The 24001-nt window shown below is 35.6% G+C and overlaps 1 long non-coding RNA gene across 1 annotated transcript in view; it reads right to left on the reverse strand.

Moving 5' to 3' along the window:
• Positions 1-24001, reverse strand: part of LOC122491289 — a 133195-nt gene that overhangs the window by 45700 nt on the left and 63494 nt on the right. The window contains exon 2 of the long non-coding RNA XR_006299325.1: positions 14680-14724. This is a non-coding gene — a long non-coding RNA (uncharacterized LOC122491289). The remainder of the gene's footprint in view (positions 1-14679; positions 14725-24001) is intronic.

Genomic DNA, 24001 nt, shown 5'->3' on the forward strand with positions numbered 1-24001 from the left:
CTATATGTGACTGTTTGGTCAAGGAAATATTCTACCAAAGAAAGAAGTATGTGCAGGAAAGAGAATGAGAGGTCAGGATCAGAACTGATAAAGGTTCAACCCATCCAACGTATTCATGAGAAATGACTAATCTTCAAATGATCACAAATGATAATATATTGATTTTGTTTGTGATGCAAACTTCTAAAACATTCATTTTTATATGGAAATGACTATTATAAAAGACAGACTTTATCTGTTTTGACTTGGACATGGCTCGATATAAATATATTTTTAAATGACAATTACAATAACATAACGAAAATAATGATATAAATTTTCTGACACCATAAATTAAACAAAATCCATTATCCAATTAAGTAATTAAGTTTTAACTCTAGTTTTGATAAAAGTTTATTGATTCACTTGAATAATATCTTGATGATGACAAAATACAGTAAAATCTGAGTAATAATGAATCCTACAGATATCTCACTAATGTGTATAGGTCTAATTAAAAGTTGAATATAGCTTGGCTAAAATATTAACCTAAAATATATTTTATATGATTTAATAGTCACCTAAAACCTATTTAATTCTCAAAGAAAAAAATGTCTTCTCAAAATATGTTTCTTTCTGTGGTCATCTAACCTTTCTATAACTTTGCTTTACAGTGTTAGATAATGAAATCATTATTCTTAATTATGTTAATCATATGAAGGTGCCATTAGACAAAATAGGAGCTGAGAAATATGTTATTCATATCAATATTTAATTTATTTTTAATCCCACTTATTTTTATGTTATTGGCATTATTTCTGATGAGCTAATGCAGGAAAATATTACCATGGCTAAGTGACTTAGATCACTGAAAATTTCACACTTTGAGAAGGTTGTTCTTAAGTGAGTTGGGTGCCATAAAGCTATTAAAAAACCAAAAAATCTGATAGGAAGAAGTAGGATCCTGAGTGCAGAATAAACTTTAATGATGTTTTTGTGCTCACACTTGAATAAGGTGGGTTTGAACATCTGTGAAGCAAAATATAAAGTGGACAGTTTAAAAAATTTGCAGAACCAGAACAAATACCAAGAGTTGGGTGCTCTTCTTTTTATTATGGAAAGATTTTTCCTAGACTTTAGATTCTTGTCTTTCAAAATACAAGGCATCTATTAAAGAAGTCACCCCACATTAATATTAAAAGACAATAAGATTATGGCCCACCATGGTTTCAAGTTCTGTTCACTTCTTACCATAAATATATTGCAAGACTACCCTATTTACATCAATGAATCAACTTGTACCTACATCTTTATACTGATTATATCCAAATCACTCTTTATGCTAGGTTTTTCTCTTAAGGGCCAGATTTATTCATTCAATAGTCTACTTACATAACTAACTGATTGTTGCTCAAACAAACATATCAACCTGTCAACATGTTCATAACTGAACTCATCTTTCCCCCAACCTGTTTTTTGTATTTAATTAATGGCATTTTCATTTACCCAACCTTTCCTGTAAAACTTGGGAGTTATCCAAGTTAACACTATTCAGGTAGTGTTAACCTCCCACACATGAACGGTGAAGTCTTGTCAATTTGATAGCTAAAATATCTCCTGAATAACTTACACAACTATATCTTCTCTCATTTTTTTCCTTCATTGATCACTCTTCTTTCTTGACCCTTTTTACTTGATCAATTTACTTAGCTTTCACGTTTGCAAAAACTTCCAGAGACCATACTAAAATATACATTCATGCCCATTCTTAAATTTACTCATTTGTTCTCTCCTATCTTCAGAACTTAATTCAAAGTCATTAGCATTGCATTCAAAGCTCTTACAGTCTGGCACATGCTAACTTGTCTTGCTCCTCCCCTACCTACCCTTTGCATTCCAAAGACCATATTGTTATTCCTCAAGTGTGCTTTTGTTGCCATCAATATTTGTTTATGGTACCTGGTACTCCCTTTTCCATTTTGTCAGTCTGTCTAACTCTTCAAATCTTCCCCTATTGCCCGTTTCTCTGGGAAGCCATACTTGAGGGTTTTGGCTGTGATTAAGGTTGAAAGCCTATCCATGCTTTTAGATCTATGGTGCATCTCTCTGAGGACAGATGATCTCACTTATGCCTGTGAGTCTACTATACAGTATATGACATGGGCAATACTCATTGATGAAATCCACAAATGAATAAACACTCAAAAGATGAAAATAAATGATGGGAAAACTACCTGCATGCTTTATAAATTTGGGTTGTTAAATATTTCTGAGTTTTAAAACACTCAACTTACATTCATACCTTTTAGATTCTATATATTTAATTTTTTTAATGTTTATTTATTTTTGAGAGAAAGCAGGGAGGGGCATAGAGAGAGGGAGACACATCCAAAGCAGGCTCCAGGCTCTGAGCTGTCAGCACAGAGCCCAATGCGGGGCTTGAACCCACAAACTGTGAGATCATGACCTGAGCTGAAGTCGGACGCTTAACCAACTAAGCCACCCAGGCGCCCCTAGATTCTATATATTTTAGATAGTTAAGCGAATTTGACTACTAAAACTTAACATCTGTGCTCATCGGTACAGAGGAAAAGGAGTTGCATCACATAAATTTTGTCTACCTTTTATGAAAGATAATCCAAAAAGGTAATTTGAGAAAATCATAATTTATTCATTCAGTACTTTACTTTCTGGCTTTTCCATTAACTGGGATGAAAAAAATTACTGAGTAGGTATTATGGTTGAAGTTTTAAGGACATAATGACAGCTATGCTGTTAATGTCTCCATTTAGTTGAAATCCTTAGGTTTTGGACTGTTATTTGGAAAAAACGGAGTTTGTGGTTAGGAAACTGAAGGATAAGTATTCTCTTCCAACTGACTATCCATTTTGAGTTTCACTGCAGGTGCTTGAGTTGGCTGGCGACCTAAGCCTTCATGACAATGATTCGAATATATGGAGAGTTCAATAATCTATTTGGTTTCTTTGGACATTTGAAATCAGAAGATTTCAAAGACTGGCAAGACTCAGTCACTGAGGTTTGTTGTGAAAAGGAATAAGAGGTGACAGAACTATCACATGATGACAATGAGGTAAATACTGGTTAAAGTTTTCCCTTTGCTCAGTGTATTACTCTCTAAACACAGAAGCCTATAATGCTACTGCTCTGAATTTTAAAGTATATTTTAAGTGTTTTCTCTGAAACCACCAAAACAGGAAGTAAATTTTCCTTTCTAATAATAGTGGAACATGAAAATATACCCACAAGCAAGGCAAAGCAGAAAACTAAGGCAATTATAAGGGTAAATTAGGCACAAAGGTTGTTTCTGCCTCAATAATCCAGGTAATTGAAACTGAAACACGTTCAGGCATGTAACTGGCACAGTTCCCCTCTTTGCTTTGGTAGTAGAGACACATGACATTTTCACAAGTCTGGAACCAGTTTTAAGCTACAGCATTTTTCTCTGTGGTACATTTTCAAATATGGAATGAATCACTAGAGATTCAAATGATACATTCAAGCAATAAGTTAATTTGACAGCAATAAATCAATGAGAAAACAAAGCTTTCACATGATTCTGTGTAGACAGAATTGACATATAGAATCCTTGCTATATAGACATACCTGTAATACATAAACATAAATACTACAAAAAATATATATATATATACACATACTCTTCTCCAGTTTTGACCTCTCTTCCTCAATGGGCACCTCAAATTTAATGTCTAAAATTGGATTCCTTTTTATGTCTCTCCCCTGCTTTCCAAATACTTACTTGTCCTCTGATTTACATTAGCTCAATTTAGGATATCCCCTAAATTGGATTCCATCCAGGAATCCAAGTCATAAATAAGGGGAACCTTCCGAGCTTTCATTCTTTTTCTTCACACTGTGATTGAGTCCTCCCCCTTCCACTATCCATTAACTGAGAAGTTCCATTGATTCTGTTTCTCAAGGGATTCCTGAATCTGTGCACAAATGCCCTTCCCCTATTCTCCATCCCTTCCTTTATTGCTCTATGTTATGTCTTTGTCTTTTCTTGCCAAGATGAGTAAAATGGACTCCTCATTATTATCACTGTGTCTGTCCTTCTCCCCTGCACTTAGTCATCTATAATTATACTACAATACAATCTCACAACGTCTTGCTCCTATTACCCATAGATAAAGCCTGGGGTCCTAGTATTGCAGAGATATGTCTCCATCACCTGTCTGCATTCTCCATATACACCTGTCTGTCATACAATTTTTATTCCACTGCAAGAGACTACAGATCTTCCCTTTCCCCCTACTCAGCATTGCTATTTTATGCTTTCATAACTTTGCCTAATTCTTCTTCCTAGAGTTGTGTTTACCTCTGGTTGGCCAGCTAATTTTAATGAATGAAATTGTTCATTCATTCAACAAATATTTATTAAGCACCAACAGTGTACCAGCTACTGGATTAAATGCTGAGTATCAGATTGTGCTCCTTCCCCATTCTGTCTTTCTAATCTAGTTTAATTTTCATCAAGACCTTTCATTGGCCTCATCTCCTCCAAGACACCTGAGAGGCTGATTTATCACCCAGGCCTGTAGGTCTTCTATACCTACAGATATCCCAATGAGTGTCCCAATCACTACACTGAAAACATGTTTGCTTATCACTGTGGTCATTGCAGGGCAAGTTCCTGTGTCTTATTCTTCTTTTCATTTCCTGATTTATGTCTGGTCCATGACTATTGCTTAATAAATATGTTTTAAACTGAGTTGAATGTTACTGAAATCGAAGACTGCCAATGTAAATGAAACTTAATGCAATCACATATTTCCTTCCTTTCAGGTCCCTCGTCCCTCCCACCATCATTATTTTTTATCCTCGTGCTATTCTTTCTCACATCAATTTTTCTCTTTTCTATATACATCTCACTATTCTTTATTTAAATATTTGGAAAACTGTGCCTAGGCTTTGTCATCTAGCAGTGGTATTAGCATTGGCCATTTTTTTTTTTTTTTGGTCAGAGGAGCTTATTTGTGTTTTGCCAGCAATGGGAATTCTAGGTTTCAGGTGGCTGAGAGAGAAAATGAGTTCATAAAGGAGAGGAAGAACAAGAAAATGTTCTATAGAGGGGAATACTATTGGACCCAATGCTCAGGATGCAATGAAATCAGATGTGGGAGGAGTTGCTATCACCCAGTATTGGAATCATGAGCTATTAGTGTCTGTTAAGGCTCTGACTTTTGATACCCACTCAACACAAACAAGCACACATACAAGTGCACACCCGCACAAAGGCACACACATGCCCTCACAATACATATGCATACTTTTCCACTTTATTATTCTTGAATTGCCCATTTCTCACTTTTTTATAAAGTAGAAAGATCCTACTCATTCTTCAGGTCCCAGGACAAGCTCACATTTATTCCACTCTACTCTGATGGGAATGACCAAAAACTGGGGTAAATGACTACATTTTAAATGTCTAGCTCCTCGCGGATCAAAGATTATGGCAAATACAATGTAAATGTGCTACTAGCTAAATTGAATTAAAGTCTCAGATAAAATATATCTAATACATAACTTTAGAATTATTAGATTCAGCAGAAATAGAATTACTTTGTCAAAATGCTAAAAATGATTTCTAAGTGTTTACTGCCAACTGCTCTACTATGTTACCATGAACCAGAAATAGCATGTAAACTGGAAACAGTCCATAAACCATGCTCTGAGAAACACTGCTATAATGAAATCAGTATTAACTTACATAGTGGCCAACGTATGCACACTCACTAAGTAAACTAAAGAACACACTTCTACATTGCTACGAGGAAGACACCAGAGCTTGTTGTTGTTGTTGCTGTTTTCCTATTTTGGACCTATTTTCTATTTTCCTCTTTAAAGTTTTGAATTATTTACTATTAGCATTAGCCAAGTGATTCAGAGTCAGTTTCCCAGTATAGGTGTTTATTCCTCAACTAGCATTTATTGAGCACAGCTTATACCAGACGCTGTTTTACATACGAGGATCCAAATTTATATAAGCTATGGTCCCTGCATCACAGAAACCCAAATTAAAGGTCTACAAAACAACTGGAATGTAATCTTCAAAAAATATCAGGGTCAAGGGAAGTCTGTGGAACCTTTCCACACTTACAGAGACTATTAAAACATGATTACTGAAGGAGGTGTATCATTTGGAAACAAATTTTTGCATTCTAAATGATAGCAGTTGGAATTTATCTGGACACCTGATAAAACTTGAGTGGAATCTGAGGATTAGATGATAGTAATATCAAGGTTAATTTTTTGATGTGTCAGTCAGCTCAGGCTACTACAACAAAATATCATACACTGGGTGGGTTAAGCAACAGGAATTTATTCCTCACAGAGGAAAGATTTGGGGATAACTGAGTTCTTAACACCTGAGGTTGATGACTTTATTGTCCTTATGTGGAAAATGTCTTTGTTTGTGAGGAGACAATAGCTGGCAATGTACTTTCAAACGGTTTTCTGTGTTGTACTTTTAAATTTTATATAAGCTTATGATTGTTTTCAAAAAAAAAGTTTTAAAGATATTGTTTCTTGTCTCAAGATTCTTCATTCTATTTGGAAAGAGAGATATGTGAGCAACTGCAATTAAATACCACTAAGTGCAGTGAACTGTGTCATAGCATAACAAAGTGTTGAAATAGAAGAGGGAGGGGTGAGTGTGCCCAGAAGGAAAGCAGGACAGATCTCAAAAAGGGAGTAAATCTTAAATAGGTCAGATTGGAAAACAAACCAGGATCAACTGAATCCATGTTTACTTAGTAATTATGTGACAGGATTTGCAAGTTTAATTTTTATTTTTGCCATGAATTTGACTTCCTTTCGATCTATCATCTTTATTCATCATTTCCTTTTTAAAAATGTTTATTTGTTTTGAGGCAGAGAGAGAGGGAGTGGGAGAGAAGGAGAGAGAGAACACCAAGCAGGCTCTGCACTGTTAGTGCACAGCTTGCCACGGGGCTTGATCCCATGACTGTGAGATCATGACCTCAGACAAAATCAAGAGGCAGATGCTAAACCGACTGGGCCAGCCAGGTGCCTCAATTCATCATTTCCTTTTAAGGTTTATGAGACAAAAGATTTGCAGAAATCTTGAGAAAGAGAGAGTGGCGTAAGGTAAGTTGGGGGGTCAGATAAAAGTGTCTAAAAATGATGTTTCTTAGCCATCACCTTTTAGCATATCATGATACATTTTAACCTTCTTAGCTTACTTGGTTCACCCTTGCTCTCCCCCTTCTGGCTTCTGGAATCCAGAGATAGATTGAAAAGGCTTATCTGGTAGGTTTCCATACTTAACACTGTGACTATACCCCTCCTTAAAATATTATATGAAATTTCTAATGGACAAGGGGGAAGAAGACTAGAGTGTTCTCTATCTATTTCTTATAGAAGTCTATGACTCATTTAGTTTTTTTTTATGGTAGATTTTCTTTTTGAAAATATTTATTTTGAGAGAAAGAGAGAGAGCAGGGGAAGGGTAGAGAGAGAATCCCAAGCAGGGTCCGCACCATCAGCAGAGCCCAATGCAGGCCTGATCTCATGAACTATGAGATCATGACCTGAACTGAGATCAAGAGTCAGATGCTTAACCGAATGAACCACGCAGGTGCCCTATGATTCATTTATTGATCAGTCAAAAATTTCACTTTTTCCATTCAAAGTCAGAAAATTGCCTACCTAAGGCATATCTTAACTCCTTAAATGGTTTCATTTTCAATGTAAGAAATTTAATCTAACACTCAAAAACTTTGAGATTTTACACAAAATTCCAGTATCCAACTCTCTATACCTCCAGAAATTATGGCCACTAGAACATACAATGAAATAGAAAATTTGACTGGAATGAGTAGAAATAGCTCTTGTATGCTGAGCATATGATCACTTGTTCCCCAGTTCACACCACTTCCTATTGAGTGATAACTGGTTTGTTACATTCACTTTTATTGCATGTGTGAGTCCTGAGGTACTTGCATATCCAATCCTGGCCTAATATATAACAATTCCTGGGAGCATTTTGAGAATAAAGAGAGCAGAAGTATGAATTTGGAATACTAAGTTTCTAGCTCCAAATTTAAAAAGGTCAGCAATGAGCTCAAAAAAAAATTTTTTTTTAAGAAGACTGACCAGGATTCTTTCCTCCTTCCCAACCTGCCCCGTAAAAAAGCATGTGAAATCAAAGTCGGGGCTAGTAGTCGGAGTAGGAGAAAAACTATTATGCACTCAGCATTATAATCAGTTTCAAAAGAGACTTTTACACCCACTAATTTTTAATTTTTCTGTAATGGAAATTGTTCTTGGTAAATCTGTTCAAATATTTGAAATTTAAAATTCCATTGAATTCAGACTAATGTGGAATCAGAGGATTCCTTCAAGCATAATTCCAACTATGAATAGCCCTACTTGTGCTAGTTGAGACTATGGTAAAGATTCATTTTAATGGCATGACTAGCAACTTGCATTATACAAAGTACTAAAAAGGTACTTCCTTTCTTCTAACAGAATTCACATAAAGAATTCTTTCACTTATTACTTCAATTTTGCAAATAATCATCCATATTAGTAATCCATAGAGTCAACTCTATGACTGCATTATTATTACAATAATAATGTTTTACCTATGTATAATGCTTTAAAGCTAGCAAACTCTTTTTAGGCCTGTATGAGGTAATGTGTAAATTCACCATACAAATATTTTTTTCATACATTCATAAATATTTTTCTGCAATATTTGACCTGTATTTGTGCTTTTGAGCATGAACATCACAAAAAATCATTAAAATCTGATTTAAGGTAATTTTCATTATATATCAAAAACCATGCGTTTTTACATTATTTGATCTCATTCATCAAAAGCACTGATTATTATTAATGCCAGAGACAATAAAAAGGCAGATAGGGGCACCTTATAAAATTTTGTTTAAGATTAAACATTTTTGCCTAATTCCTCCCCTTTCTCATACTTCAATCCAATTTAACTGAAAGACCATTGGTTCAGCATCTACAGGTTCAAAGATCAATAGCACACATTCATTATGGGTTAGCAGGCGAGTAGGAAAGAAAGACACAACCAAGGGTACCTGGGTGGCTCAGTCGGTTAAGCTTCTGACTTAGGCTCAGGTCATGATCTTGCGGTTTGTGTGTTTGAGCCCTGTGCCAGGCTCTGTGCTGACAGCTCAGAGCTTGGAGCCTGCTTCAGATTCTGTGTCTCCCTCTCTCTCTGCCTCTCCCCCGCTCATGCTCTGTCTCTCTCTGTCTTTCAATAATAAATAAACGTTAAAAATTTTTTAAAAAAAGACACAACCAAGATGAACTTTTATATCTGACATAATGTGATGAGATGTATTTTTCACTAAGGTGTTATGGAGATGTAAGACAACAGGAGAGAGTGAGGATGTGGAGGAGAGTCTCTTGAATGCACACAGAAGGAGATGTGGGGTGAACCTTGAAAAAAATCAGTAGAACTTTGGTTTTACACACCTACAAGATAGATGCATGAATATTGCTATTATTAGTCTTTCTCTATCCTGACCTTTTATGTGCACTTACCAAGTAATGTTTTGTATCCTTCTTTACTGTAACACTTTTTCTTCATTCCTTAATTTCCTGATTCAAAGTACAAATGGGAATAATTCTTTTGTATGCCTGTCAAAAGCATTATTAAGAAAGGCTATCTCTATTTTAAAGTTCTACTTCAAAAAAAAGGTTAAATAATATACCTAGGAATAAACCTAACCAAAGAGGTAAAAGACCTGTACTCTGAAAGCTATAAAACACTGATGAAAGAAACTGAAGACAACACAACGAAACAAAAAGACATTCCTTGCTCTTGGATAGGAAGAACAAATATTGCTAAAATATGTACACTACCCAAAGGAATCTACACATTTAATGCAACCCTTATCAAAATACCAAAAGCATTTTTCACAGAACTGGAAGGAACAATCCTAAAATTTGTATGGAACCACAAAAGACCCTAAATAGCCAAAGCAACCTTGAAAAAGAAAACCAAAGCTGGAGACATCACAATTGAGGCTTCAAGTTATATTACAAAGCTGTAGTGATCAAAACAGTATGGTACTGGCACAAAAAAAGACACAGAGACGAATATACCAGAATAGAAAACCCAGAAATGAACCCACAACTATATGGTCAATTATTCTTTGACACAGCAGGAAAGAATATATAATGGGAAAAAGACAATCTCTTCAACAAATGATGTTGGGAAAATTGGACAGCAACATGCAAAAGAATGAAACTTGGGCTCCTGAGTGCTCAGTTGGTTAAGTATCTGACTCTCAATTTTGGTTCAGGTCATGATTTCATGGTCATGATATTGAGCCCCATGTGGGGCTCTGCACTGGGCATGAGCCTATTAAGATTCTTTCCCTCCTTCTCCCCCCTTGCTCCTCTCCTCTCCTCACCTGTGTGCACTATTTCTCAAAAAACAATAAAACATCAAAAATAAAGAATGAAACTGGACCACTTTTTTATACCATACACAAAAATAAATTCAAAATGGATGAAAGACATAAATGTGAGGCAGGAAACCACTGAACTCCTAGAGGAGAACACAGGCAGAAACCTCTGTAACATCACTTGTAGCAACTTTTTACTAGACATGTCTCTGGAGGCAAGGGAAACAAAAGCAAAAATGAACTACTGGGACTTCATCAAGATGAAAAGCTTCTGCATAGCTAAGGAAACAGTAAAAAATACTAAAAGGAAACCTACAGAATGGAAGAACATATTTGCAAATGACATATCTGATAAAGGGTTAGTATCCAGAATATATAAAAACTTACCAAACTCAACACCCCAAAACAAATAATCCAGTGAAGAAATGGGCAAAAGACATGAACAGGCACTTTTCCAAAGAAGACATCCAGATGGCTAACAGAGACATGAAAAGATGCTCAGCATCACTCATCAGGGAAATACAAATCAAAACCACAATGAGATATCACCTCATACCCATCAGAATGGCTAAATCAACAACACAAGAAACAACAGGTGTGGTGAGGATGTGGAGAAAGGGGAACTCTCAAGATATGGAAGCAGCCCAAGTGCCCATTAACTAATGAATGGATAAAGAACATGATGTGTATATATACACAATGGAATATTATTCAGCCATAAAAAAGAATGAACTCTTGCCATTACCAATGACATGAATGGAGTTAGAGAGTAGAATGCTAAGTAAAATAAGTCAGTCAGAGAGGACACATACCACATTTTCCACATATGTGGAATTTAAGAAACAAAACACATGAGCAAAGGGGGGAAAAAGAGAGACAAACCGAGAAGCAGAATGTTAACTACAGAGAGTAAACTGACGGTTATCAGAGGGGAGGTAGGTGGGTAGGTGGGTGAAACAGGTGATGGGGATTAAGGAGTGCACTCATTGCGATAAACACCGGGTATTAAAATTAAAAATTAAAAAAACACAAAAGGTTAGAGGATATATTACATAAATCATGGCAAATGGGAAAAAGTTGTCTAACATGCAGCCATTAAAAAGGATAAAATGGATAACATATAGTGACTTAGAAAGATGTTCACCATGAAAAAGCAAAAACCATAATCACATATATGGTATGAAAATAAGGTAGAGAAGCTGAATACACTCCATTTTAGAAAGGATCCATCTCTGCTGTTTTTATGCTAAATTTTTACTTATGCTCCATATTTTGCTTCTGAGTAAGCTAAGTAAGCTCTGTTCCCACTTCAAGGGGGAAGCAAGAAAGTTAATCCTTCTCTGTTTTGTCTTAGGCCCCAAACACCTTTTAACACCTAAGAAAAGCCAGATCCCAAACACATTCCAGGACATTAGCTTCAAACAAACCTTGGCTGATGTTGGTATTAATACCACTCCTTCTGTGATTTATGGAGTAACACCTATTGTTCACCCGACACTTGCCTTTGATTGGACCTTACCCTGGATTCCTAGAGGAACACGTACCCTAGACCCTTTTCTAGCATAAACCCCTTGCCCCAAGAAATGATGAGACTCATTCTGCTTTCCTTTCTGAGTATCCTGGATATTCCATCTGCTATTCTCTACCTGTCACTTACACTATTTAATAAACTCTGTTTCCACTTTCTCTGCCTCATGTTTGATTTCTATCCTGTGTGAAGCCAAGGACCCTATTGGCTGGTTCTGTGGGACCCTTCTCTGGGTCTTTGGACCAGTCTGTCTGCATAAAAAGCATCATGTGGGGCACCTGGCTTAGTCAGTTATGCGTCCGACTTTGGCTCAGGTCATGATCTTGTGGTTTGTGAGTTCAAGTCCCGCATGTGGTCTCTGCACTTGATTTTCTCTCTCTCCCAATCTCTCTCTCTGCCCCTCCTCCATTTACATTCTCTCTCTCTCTCTCTCTCTCTCTCAAAATAAGTAAATATATATATATAATGTTAATCTATATAAAGAAAGGATTTGGTGGATATAATGCTCCAGCAAAACTTTTAGTACTAGCTAATACTGAAGGAAATAAATAATTTTCTGTTTAGTATAATTCTGTATTTTTTATTTTAAATAATTCAAATAAAAATATTTCCATTGAAAGAAGAAAAGTACACACCATCTGTTTTCCCCATTCTATAAACTAGAAAAATTGCTATTACTTTTAATCTCAGTAATTTAATTCAATAATTACCATGAATGAATAATTTGATTCAAGATAAACTATAGAAACTGTTAAAAATTATAAATTATATGAAAATAGAAATTCAAATTATTCAACAATCAAATTCCAGTGAAGAATGATAATTTTAAAAATTATTTTTATATTAAGGCAGGATTTTAATTTTATTAGGATTAAACCCAAAATAGTTTTTCATCAGTAAGGTTCACAATTTTCTGTCAATATGCGAAAACACTGGCAATAATTTCTTAAAGATAAAAAACAACAACTGTAGCAAATTCATGAAGCTGCTTTATCACTTTTCAATGCTTTAGTGGCTGGAAATAAATCTTTTTCTTTGAAAGTATAGTTGGCAACATATAAAAATTAAATACAGTCATAAAACCTCAATGATTTATGATAAAATGATACAATGCTCCATCACAAAGGCTGAATATGGAATATAACAGCTGGAAAAATGAAGAATTTCTTTAGCTTCCGCCACTACAGTATATCTCGGTTGGTCTCACCCAGAGCTACACAAGATATTCTTTCCCATCAGTGAGGCTTGCTGCTTGTTCTTCCCTCAACCAAACCACCAAAAATAACATGCTCTTCCCATATGGGATTAGAGCCACCACACATTTATTTTACATTCCTTGTTCTACTGCATCCTCATTGCAGTTCAACAAGTGGACAAGAAAGATATTACATGCATTTGCAGATGAGGAAACTTAGTATTCTAGAGGCACCATGCTTTGCCAGCCATAAATCGCATGAGCAGTGAGCAAACTATTGTGTACAAACACACAGCCAACACAAGAGATCATGAACAAAGGTATAGATCCGTGCAACCTGCTGTACCGTCTTCAGGAGAACTTTCTGAATCCTGGCCCACTGGTGGTTATGTTATTGTTGTTTTGATTTTAGTCTTATGTCTTTAATTTGCACTGTTCTGTCTCTTTTAAGCATTGAGCAATTTGTCTTGAATTTAGCAAAAAGGTACTGGAATGTGGGAGTGGGGGTTGACCTACATCTGAACGATTTGCATATGATTCACCACAATTAAACAATTGGGTTTGAAATAGCTACAATTAAGCTATTATCAGAGAAGTATTTACTAGACTAGAAATTCTAAATTTATCTTCACATAGGTCCTAGCCAAGAAAGGGACCACCTTTTCTGGCGCTCATATTAAGTAAAGCTAATAATGAAGTAAATTCTTCCAAATTAATATTTATATTACTAAATCACTGATAGCTAATTATACTTGTGGTTGCTTGGTTGTTTCTTCAAAAATTATAGGCTTAAAATAACAAGAAAAATATGAAATTAGGGTAGACAAAAGAATCTCAGTTTCTAATAATATATTACATGTATTATTATACACAAATGTACATATTAAAAAACTGCCTTCTTGATGTGTGAAAATTGTATATGATATGTCTCACCACCCTAAAATTATGGAGAGAGTAATATAAAAGTGTAAAAGAAAGACTAAATTCTGTCTACTGTAAACATAAATTATAATACTATATTATAGTATTATACATAGTGGTATGTATATTATATATAGTGGTATGTAATAGTATGGAAGAGAAATTCAAACTTATGATTAAATACTATGTGTTGGATGATTTCAAGTTTAGGAAACAAGTAGATGTAACAAACTTTTCTTTTTTTTTTTTTTTTTTTAAATTTTTTTTTTTTTCAATGTTTATTTATTTTTGGGACAGAGAGAGACAGAGCATGAACGGGGGAGGGGCAGAGAGAGAGGGAGACACAGAATCAGAAACAGGCTCCAGGCTCTGAGCCATCAGCCCAGAGCCCGACGCGGGGCTCGAACTCACGGGCTGCGAGATCGTGACCTGGCTGAAGTCGGACGCTTAACCGACTGCGCCACCCAGGCGCCCCTGTAACAAACTTTTCGATTATTCAGAATAAGCAACATCAATTCTAGCTATGTCTGACATGATGAATAAATTATTGCAACACAGCTAAAACAAACACAACATATTTTATAACCAGAAAAGTTTCTTTTTCCTACCTTTACAGGTGCATGAATATTTCTCTGATTAACTTCAAGAATACCCTACAAGAGAAATAGAACGTAGATGAGATAGAGAAGAATAAAACAGCAGGATTGTTTGAACATTATAACCAACACCATGTTAGTGGTCTCTTTGCTGGGTGGGGGGCGGGGTTTTTTTTTGTTTGTTTGTTTGTTTGTTTTTTTGTTTTTTTGAGAGAGAGGGACAGAGCTTGAGCGGAGCAGGGGCAGAGAGAAAGGGAGACAGAATCCAAAGCAGGCCCAAGGCTCTGAGCTTCAGCACAGAGCCCAATGCAGGGCTCAAACTCAGGAACAGTGGGATCATGACCAACTGAAACACCCAGGCGACCCCCCTCTGGGGGGGGCGGTGAGAGCTATTTACTGTGGCAAGGCATTGACTGTTTCATCCACCAATACACATGAATCTGGCAACACTGAAGGTGACATAGTACACACAAACATTAGAGTAAAGACGTGTGGATGGAGCATTTTTGCTATCCGTAGCGTGTGGATGTAGCGATTAGGACTCTTGTTCACAACTATAAGCCAATTTAGTTAATTTTACTATTGACAGTTGGTAAAGGTGGCAAGGAAAAAGTAAAATTACACCATATGGCTAAAATGAAGAAAGACAACTTACAAAACAAAGACTTCCAGATTCAATAACATCTTTTTAAAATTTTTTTAACGTTTATTTATTTTTGAGACAGAGAGAGACAGAGCATGAACGGGGGAGGGTCAGAGAGAGAGGGAGACACAGAATCCAAAGCAGGCTCCAGGCTCTGAGCGGTCAGCACAGAGCCCGACGCTGGGCTCAAACTCACGGACCGCGAGATCATGACCTGAGCCGAAGTCGGCCGCTCACCCGACTGAGCCACCCAGGCGCCCCAATAACATCTTTTTTTATGCAATTAAAAATATAGGTACTAATTGTAGTCCGTTTTGTGCATATGATCTCAAGATTTCAGCTTGGAATAAAATCAAGTCCTACATTTTGGAGATTTTAGACAGATGTTACTTGGCATAGGAAATTGCTATAAGAAAACTCTGGTGCCTATCATTAGAACAGAACTGGTATTAGAACTAGAGGTCAGCTTAAAAATTAACGGGTACAGAGGCACCTGGGTGGGTCAGTGGGTTGGATGTCTGACTTCGGCTCAGGTCATGCTCTCATGGTTCGCGGGTTTAAGCCCTGCTTCGGGATCTATGCTGACAGCTCAGAGCCTGGAGCCTGATTCAGATTCTGTGTCCCCCCTCTTTCTCTGCCCCTCCCCCATTTAAGCTCTGTCTCTCCCTCTGTCTCTCAAAAATAAATATAAAAATTTTTTTAACTCAACTGGTCCAACATCATCACTTTACAACGCACAGAAAGGTTGCACAGCTAGCTCAAGGCAGGACGAAGGGTCCTCAATACCTTATACTCATCCCACAGCATTACAATATTTAATTCTTTGTAACTTTCCAGGATTGGAAGGAAGTAGAGAGAGTGGGATTGCGTATTCTGCTCTTGGTAAGTTCCATCTCCTCGATGAAGCTTCATACTCCTGCCTGAATAAATGACCTGTGTCATCAATATGTATTACATCTACTTCATTCAAAACTTCTTTCCTTGCTGAAGGGAGATACCAAAGAATCAGATGACAGGATTCTGTTCTTAAGCTGCTTACAAATCAAGGGGAGCAAGCAGGAAAAAATCAAGAGAAAACGCACATGAATAACACCACTAGCTGGATAGGAGAGAAGCCACCCAGTAGTACTTCACATAAAATCTGTTTTCTAGGCAGCATTCAAAGAAAATCTACCACTGCTCTTTAACAAATGTTTTCCCTTTCTGAACCAACCTGTACTATTATACATAGTCATAAAATCAATCCCCTTTGCTTTCTGGCTAGGCCTCTTTTTTTAAAATATACAATTAACTTGTGATTCTTAATTAATACAATATAATTTCAGTAACAACAACAATTGCTTATTAAACCATTTCTTGTACATGCTCTCGAAAGACAATAACCTCTGGCCCAGTTTGTTTTGAAGTTAGCAGTAACCTCTATATCTTCAGAAAGTTCAATAACAGAATCAATATTACATGCACACAGAATCCACCTCTGTTCTATCAAGACCTAGAATTTTAAGAGACTGGGACCTGAGAAAGCAGCAATGAATCAGCTGTGGGGATGTTTTCTTGTGCTGGAATTGCAGAAACAGCTTGCGCGTGCCACGATGGAGGCTCACAGCATCAGTAAGATACCTGTGCCCTGGCTGGACAAACCCAATGATTAATTCATGCTTCCTTTGCAGAATGTCAAAGGATAAGTGTCATAAATGTAAAAGTTGTATCAGATATAAAAAAACACATTAGATAAAAGATGTTTCCAAAATGAGAGATTTAAATTACTCAAGCAGTAGGTCTAGCTAAAGTAGCTAGTGACTTTAAGAAGATAAAGCATTATTTAGTAAAAAGATGTATTTGCTGGATTTTATTATTCCAAGTTTTCAATTCTGCTTAAATCATGAAGGAAGAATGCTGAGACAACTTTTTTAGTGCCAAAGTTTAAGCAACTTAATCCAACCATATTTAAGAGAAATAAAGTCACAGAATAAATTTCGAAGAACATGTTTCTTTGAAATTTCAGTAATCAGTCAAGTAGAAAGTGGTCCTACATTTTTCTGCAAGAAGCCATATGACTATGGTTCAGCCGTCTTATTTTATAGATATACAGATATAAACACAGACACATATAGACACCATAGTGGGTGGGCACAATTGCATTGTATATAAGCAAATATAGTTAAATATCGAAATATACACTTCTGTCCATTATGTATTTTATGTTCTTAAATATGCTTGACTAAGGACTAGAGTTTTGGCTTTTTAATATCTCTAAAATCAGGTAATTATGGTAAATAAACATGTCTACAAGCTTCAAAGCGACATACATGGTCCCAATGACTGCCAATTTAAGGCAGGATTACCATAATGTAGAAGGCAGGATTTTGTAGACAGTTGGAGGACAAAGAAGTAAATGTCAAGTTACTATTTTTAATATAAAATTAGTTAGAAACTCTTCTTGCTCTTTGCTCTCCTCTTCTTCCACTGAAGAGACTATTTCTTACTAAGATGCTAGCACAAACACTTAAAAGATCTCCTGTTTTAGAAAAATCCAATTTAAACAACCGAGAGAATTTAAAATATGGTATAAATGTATTTAAGCTTTCATTCCTAAAGGCTTTAGTTCTTTCATCAAAATAGGAGGTCACAACAAGTGTATATTGTACAAAGAGAGCAAGGTGTTCAACGCATTTGAAGAATAGGAGCAAAATTAGACGTTAGCATTTCTACGGAAGCACATAAGAAACACCAACTTTGTTTTGTCTACACTATACACCTCTAACATACAGTAAGAATGATTTTCATGATGGACATTAGAGAATTAGACAACACATTTATTAAAATAAAATTTAACAGTATCGTTAAAAGCTTTTTGATTGTCTACATAAGTCCTCTTATTTTACAGATGTATAAATGAATTAGACATATACTATAATGTCTGTGAGTAAAGCCTAACTTTATTATCACAGCATACGTTTTATTTTGATTTCCACTAAGCTTAGTATAGCCATTTTAGGAAAAGCGAGCATTAAAACTGTCATATTTTTAGCTCTGAGGCTCACTTCCAGTCTCTCTTCAGGATTCACATTAAATAATGTCCATTACTAGATTCTCTGCTAGTATATTTTTTCTTGAAAACCTATAGTCTTCTATTCACCCAACAAAATATAAACACAAGATTAAAGTATAAAGTTGTATGTGATAATACTAATTTTTTTGACCTTAACTATTCACCAAGCATGATATTTGTTCATAAGAAATAAATATATTGTTTCCACCTGGCCTCTTACACACTCCATTTTCTCTTCTGTTCCCACAGTTTGAATGGCCCCAGTCTACACTTTGAATCCAAGTTTGGGGTAGGTGAGGGGTATGTTAGTGTCTAAGTTTTGGTCTGTTTAATAATTACATCAGGAAGTTGTGGCTTAGTTAATGGCACTAACAGATTCTTCTCACAAAAGGGGATAAGACCCAAAGCTTTTATAGCATTATAACCCTTTCTACTTCTTAACAATCATAAGATGATCTAAATCATTATAAAGGTCACTCCTGACCTTTCAAAAGTCAAACTTCCTTGCATGGTGCTAGATAGCATGTTTTGAGAATAGTTTCAACAGTAACTTCATGTCCAAGGAATTTGATAAGGCCTTTTTCCCCACAAAGGCTCAATTGGAGAGAATGATATGACTGGTTTTCTGCCAAAAGACCCGCTGTAGAGAGATTGATCTCTAGTGATCTTTTTTTTTCTTTTTTTTCCCACCAAGTGACAGTTGGAATATGCCCATTAGGATGGTTCTAGAAGTGTTCTTAAGCAACTTGTAGAGGCCCAGCTGAGGTCTTGTCAGTTGATCTGAGAAAAGCGGTGAAGGCATCCCAATGACAGACTGTCAGACTGTCATGTTTGATACCTTTCTGGAATAAAAATCTCCACGCAAGTAAAATGTGCTGTACTTTAAAATCACAGTTCCAGGAAGTGGAATTTTGAGCTATGTTTGTTATATACATGACAAAGTAAGTTTAATGCCGTTTATTAAAAACACACATGCACATACCTTCTTTAAATGTACTTTCTTTTGCAATAAATGAAATTCAAAGTATCTTATTTCTAAAAATATCTCGACATTTGTTTTGGAAAATACAAAATAATTGATGGTTTTCATTAAGGGAAGGTTACATCTAAAATAATAAATTGTTGTTCTTACAGAGCTTATAAACTACCAAAAGTAATTAATTTGTAAGTAGACATATAACATGACAAATGGTGGTAAGTGCTATGAAGAGAAATAAAGTAAGGAAGTGGGGAAGTGAGGAGTTGGTGGTATGATTTTAGATAAAGTGGGAAGATTAAGAAAATCAGGACGGAGAAGAACACAAAGAAAAGATCACACTGGTTCCTAGAGGTTATCATCAATCACCCTGGTTCTGCCATTATGGATGTTTGAGCCTGAGATTCTCCTTCATGTCACCATGTGATCTTTCCGTAAAATGGGATAACAACGTACACTGCAAATTTTTGTAGCACACAATTGATTGCAAAAATATTATATGTAAATATCTGGAAATAAAATACAGTGAATAAAGAGAATGGACCAGAAAGGAACTCAGTGAGGGGCATTTCACTTAGGCCACTTCCACATGTTAGTTGAAGCTCATTATTACTATTTCCATTTCATAGATAAGAAATAGATACTTAAGAGGAATAAGTAACTTCATAACATGGGAAAGACCATAGGCAAAGGCAAGGCTTTGATCTGGGTCTCTGGCACTCTGAAGCCCAGTTCCTGCAATGCCACCTTACTGCCCCTCTGAAGGCTAAAATACAAGGTTCCTTCCACCCTCATGTCAATTCTCTCAATCCCTAATATCTAGTGTAATAATTGCAATACTTTATGTTTCCATCATATCTTAAAAGTCTTCAAAACATGCTCCTTAATTACTTAATGTCACTCTTATAAAAGTTCTGGAGTAGGTGTTATTCAAGAAAGTGAAGGCAAAATGGTTATATAATCATTATGTCACCTCATCTAATTGTTAGTGAGAAAGGTGGCACTAAATCTTAAGTTAGCACACTATGAATCCATTTGTTTTCTACTATATGGTACTGCATTAAATTTGAGTTAGAAAAGTAAGGGAAAAGCTCTTCAAATCAGAAATGCAATTCTGTTTTTTCCTTGGGGTTAACCCATGTGGTAACAAATAAAAGAATTAAAAAGCAAGGTCCCCCATTTTCTGATTTTAGCATTCCCACACTTTATTTTTCACAATCTTATTTTACTCATCATTTTGTTCCCTGGCCCCAAATAAATTAATTTAATCAATTCTAATTTGGGGACCTATAAAGTTATACTTACTCAAACTTGGCAAATTCCAATTAATTGTTTATATCATAAACATTAATTAATTAATGTTTTTAACATTCCAATGAATTGTTTAAGATATCGTATCCATGATTATCTTAAAAACAAATGTCAATATTAGCTATACGTTGTTTTCTTTCTCAGAATTCCTCTATAAGTATTACAGTCTCGATGCAATAATTTGTTTTCAAGAATAATTTGTTTCCAGTTTTAGATGCTTCAAAAATTAAGGTTTAATAGTCTACCATGACCCAGAATGATAATTGTTCTTGTTTTGTGATAAATTTAAGGTGGTTTAGTCTATACGGTGTCCACTTAAATAAAATCTAAGTTCTTATGAAATTAATGCCTAAGTCAATAAATCACTTAAGACACTGAAGAAAGTTGGCAGCTCCATTTTCTACAAATGAAGAGAACGGGTCAATAACTTCATTTGACTAATATTCACTTTTTCTATATGGCAAACAATGAACTTCATCTGTCTAAGAAGTATATCACTTGAATTTTGTAGAAAATGATAAAACACTAGGGGAATAACATCAAATCAATGAAAAATTTCAAAGTCAGAAAAAAGTGCTCAAGATTCTAAACCAGTCCTTTGAAATTACTTGACATCCTTTCATATATTCATATACGCTCATCAAGAGTTCATCTTTATCACTTTTTCCATGTCCTCAGCAGTAGCAAATCACTTACAATATGTTTCTTAGCAAATCACTTACAGTATGTTTCTTGGACAGAAGACACACACTACCTCAAAAATCTTAAGTTTCCTTCTCACTGATACTTGAATTTTAAATCCCTTTTTAGCAAATGCACAAAGTTCCAATTCTCAAATGACACTGCAAAGGGATATTTTTTGTTTTGTCTTGTTCAGCAATGAATATGCCCCTCACATAGTTCTTCTGCCCTTTGCCTTGGACTCCTTGGCCTTGAAATGTTAGAAGCCTCAAATTTGGAGAAAAATCATAAATATTATATGGATACAATAGGAAACTGGAAAATGGCATATAAAAAGCTACTCAATTACACAAAACAATTTTTTTCTCCCCATTTAATGAACTAGTGAGTTACTAAAATTCTCAAAGCCATTAAAATCAAGGTGATTGCCCGATCGTTCTCAAAGATTTGCCAATGTTATCAAAGATAACATGCAGGTTGCTGAAGGTGCAGAACAAACTGACAGATCTCAAAATATCTAGCCAGTGAGCTCATCCGTAGATGACTACAAAAATTTCTCCCGTGACTAGACTTCCAGTTAGTTCTCCATGTGTAAAGACCTGTCACTACTATGTCTCCCCATACCTAGCATTGAGCCTGGCAAATGGTAGATGCCAGCTTAAAATTTCTTAAATATAAATTCTTAAGTTCTTCAAAATGCAGATTTAATCCTATACTCCTACTCATGCTTAAAACCCTTCAATGCCTTTCCATTGCTCTTAGACTGAAGTCTAAAATCCTTAACAGAGCCTACAAGGACCTGCTGGTTTAGCAACTACCCAATTCTCCAGGCTTGTCCCACATGAAACTCCTACTTTACTGTTGGTGCTAACTTAGATTTTTCCAGGACTTTGTAGACACGAGGCTTTTTCCCACTGACTGAAGGCATATGCTTTATGTAATTATTTTACAAATACTTCAAAATGTATAGAAGTATCAAAACTTATAAAGCGAGCTGTAATTATCCAACCAATATTAAATAGGCATTACCATTATGCCATGCTTGCCTCAGTTATCCTTTTTTCTCTAGTTCTTAAAAAAATAAAATAGAACATAGCTCATTACCTCATTTTATTCAGGTGTCTGCACAGAAAGAATTTCCCCTACCACTCCACCTGAAATGGCATCCCTCCCTAGCCTTTCTATCTTGTTTTGCTTTATTTTTCATAGCAATAACGACCACCTATTACATAATCTATTTATTTACTAAAATGTCTATTATCTGTCTCCTTTTCTAGAATGTAAGCCTCATGCTAAATAAATACTTTTTTGTAACCTAAGTTCTACCCAACACATTCCCTGTCCCTTCCAGTGCCCCCCAGATAGCCATAACAGTCTGAGGTTGGCATGTATTTTCTGTGTGTAGTTTTTACCTTTCCTATGTGTCTCAATAATAAAGACACTGCACAGCTCCCTTCCCCTTCTTTTTCGCCTGATGTTTATCCGTCCTCCAAATTTTAACTGTTGTGCTACTTCTTCAGACAAGCCTTACTCCACTAGCCCATTTATTCCTTTGCACTCCTTTTCAATACTTGTGACAGTTAACATTTTCTTTTTCTAACTCCCTGTGCTACTAGACTGTAAGCTTCATGGAGGTGGGGTCAATTCTGGGTTGATCATTCCTGGCACATTGTAAGTGCTCAGGAGACACTAGGGAATAAGTGAATCGAGCAGCAACACAATCCAGAGGAAATGATTCCTTGCTTACTAAGGCCAGGAATCAGTCATTTCCTTGGCCAGATTTTTCTTCTCCATTTTCCTACAAATGAAGTTGTTGGCCTAGCTAACATGAAATAAGGATAACAGGGTACTATTTCTCTTTGTCACACAGACATTTTCTCCCTGCAATGTTTTGTTATACTTCTGGAGAGCCTGCCATTTGTCTCTATGAATTGGTCAGTGCCCATATTGTTTCATATTTTAAGATAAACAACTTTATTTCAACACATTCCAAATCTAGGAGTCACCAAGTTAAATTCAGACACCAAAGAGAAAAGTACTTTGTGGTATTTACTGATGTTTCAGTGAATCAAGTGGAAATATTTCAAATTGTTGCCTCATGATTCTCAAAAACATTCCATATAAAATATGAGATCCAGTTCACCTAAGTTTCTGCTCAAAAGCTCATATAATACTGGATTAAATTACACAGCATGTGTACTTTGAAACTGAGCCCTTTTTCCTCTGGCCTTTTTTTTTCTCACATTCTTTCCACAGAATGTATACATACACACACACACACACACACACCCCTTGATTAAGAATTAAGGCTCAGACAATATGGAAATATCTATATTAGCATATAATCATTTCTATTTAGTTTTACAAAAAACAGACAAGTAAAAGTTCAACAAAACTTCAAAAATTGTTTTTGATTGAGGACTCTAAAAATATATTTATGTAAGAATGTATTTTAATAGCAAATTTCTGCAGGTCACATAGAATTCTTATACCTACTTTCACATCTGTGAAGTTATTTCTTTAGCTTATTACTAAGAAGAACAGAAAAGTAATATGAATTATGTTTTCAAAGTATCTTGAAACACTTTTATTAGATATTCTGCAACCATATAAAAGCAAAGCATGTCTCTAGGGTGAGTAATTCTTACATTGCACAAACAATCAAGTCAAT

The sequence above is a fragment of the Prionailurus bengalensis genome, chromosome C2 (assembly GCF_016509475.1).
Source record: "Prionailurus bengalensis isolate Pbe53 chromosome C2, Fcat_Pben_1.1_paternal_pri, whole genome shotgun sequence".
Lineage (NCBI taxonomy): Eukaryota > Metazoa > Chordata > Mammalia > Carnivora > Felidae > Prionailurus > Prionailurus bengalensis.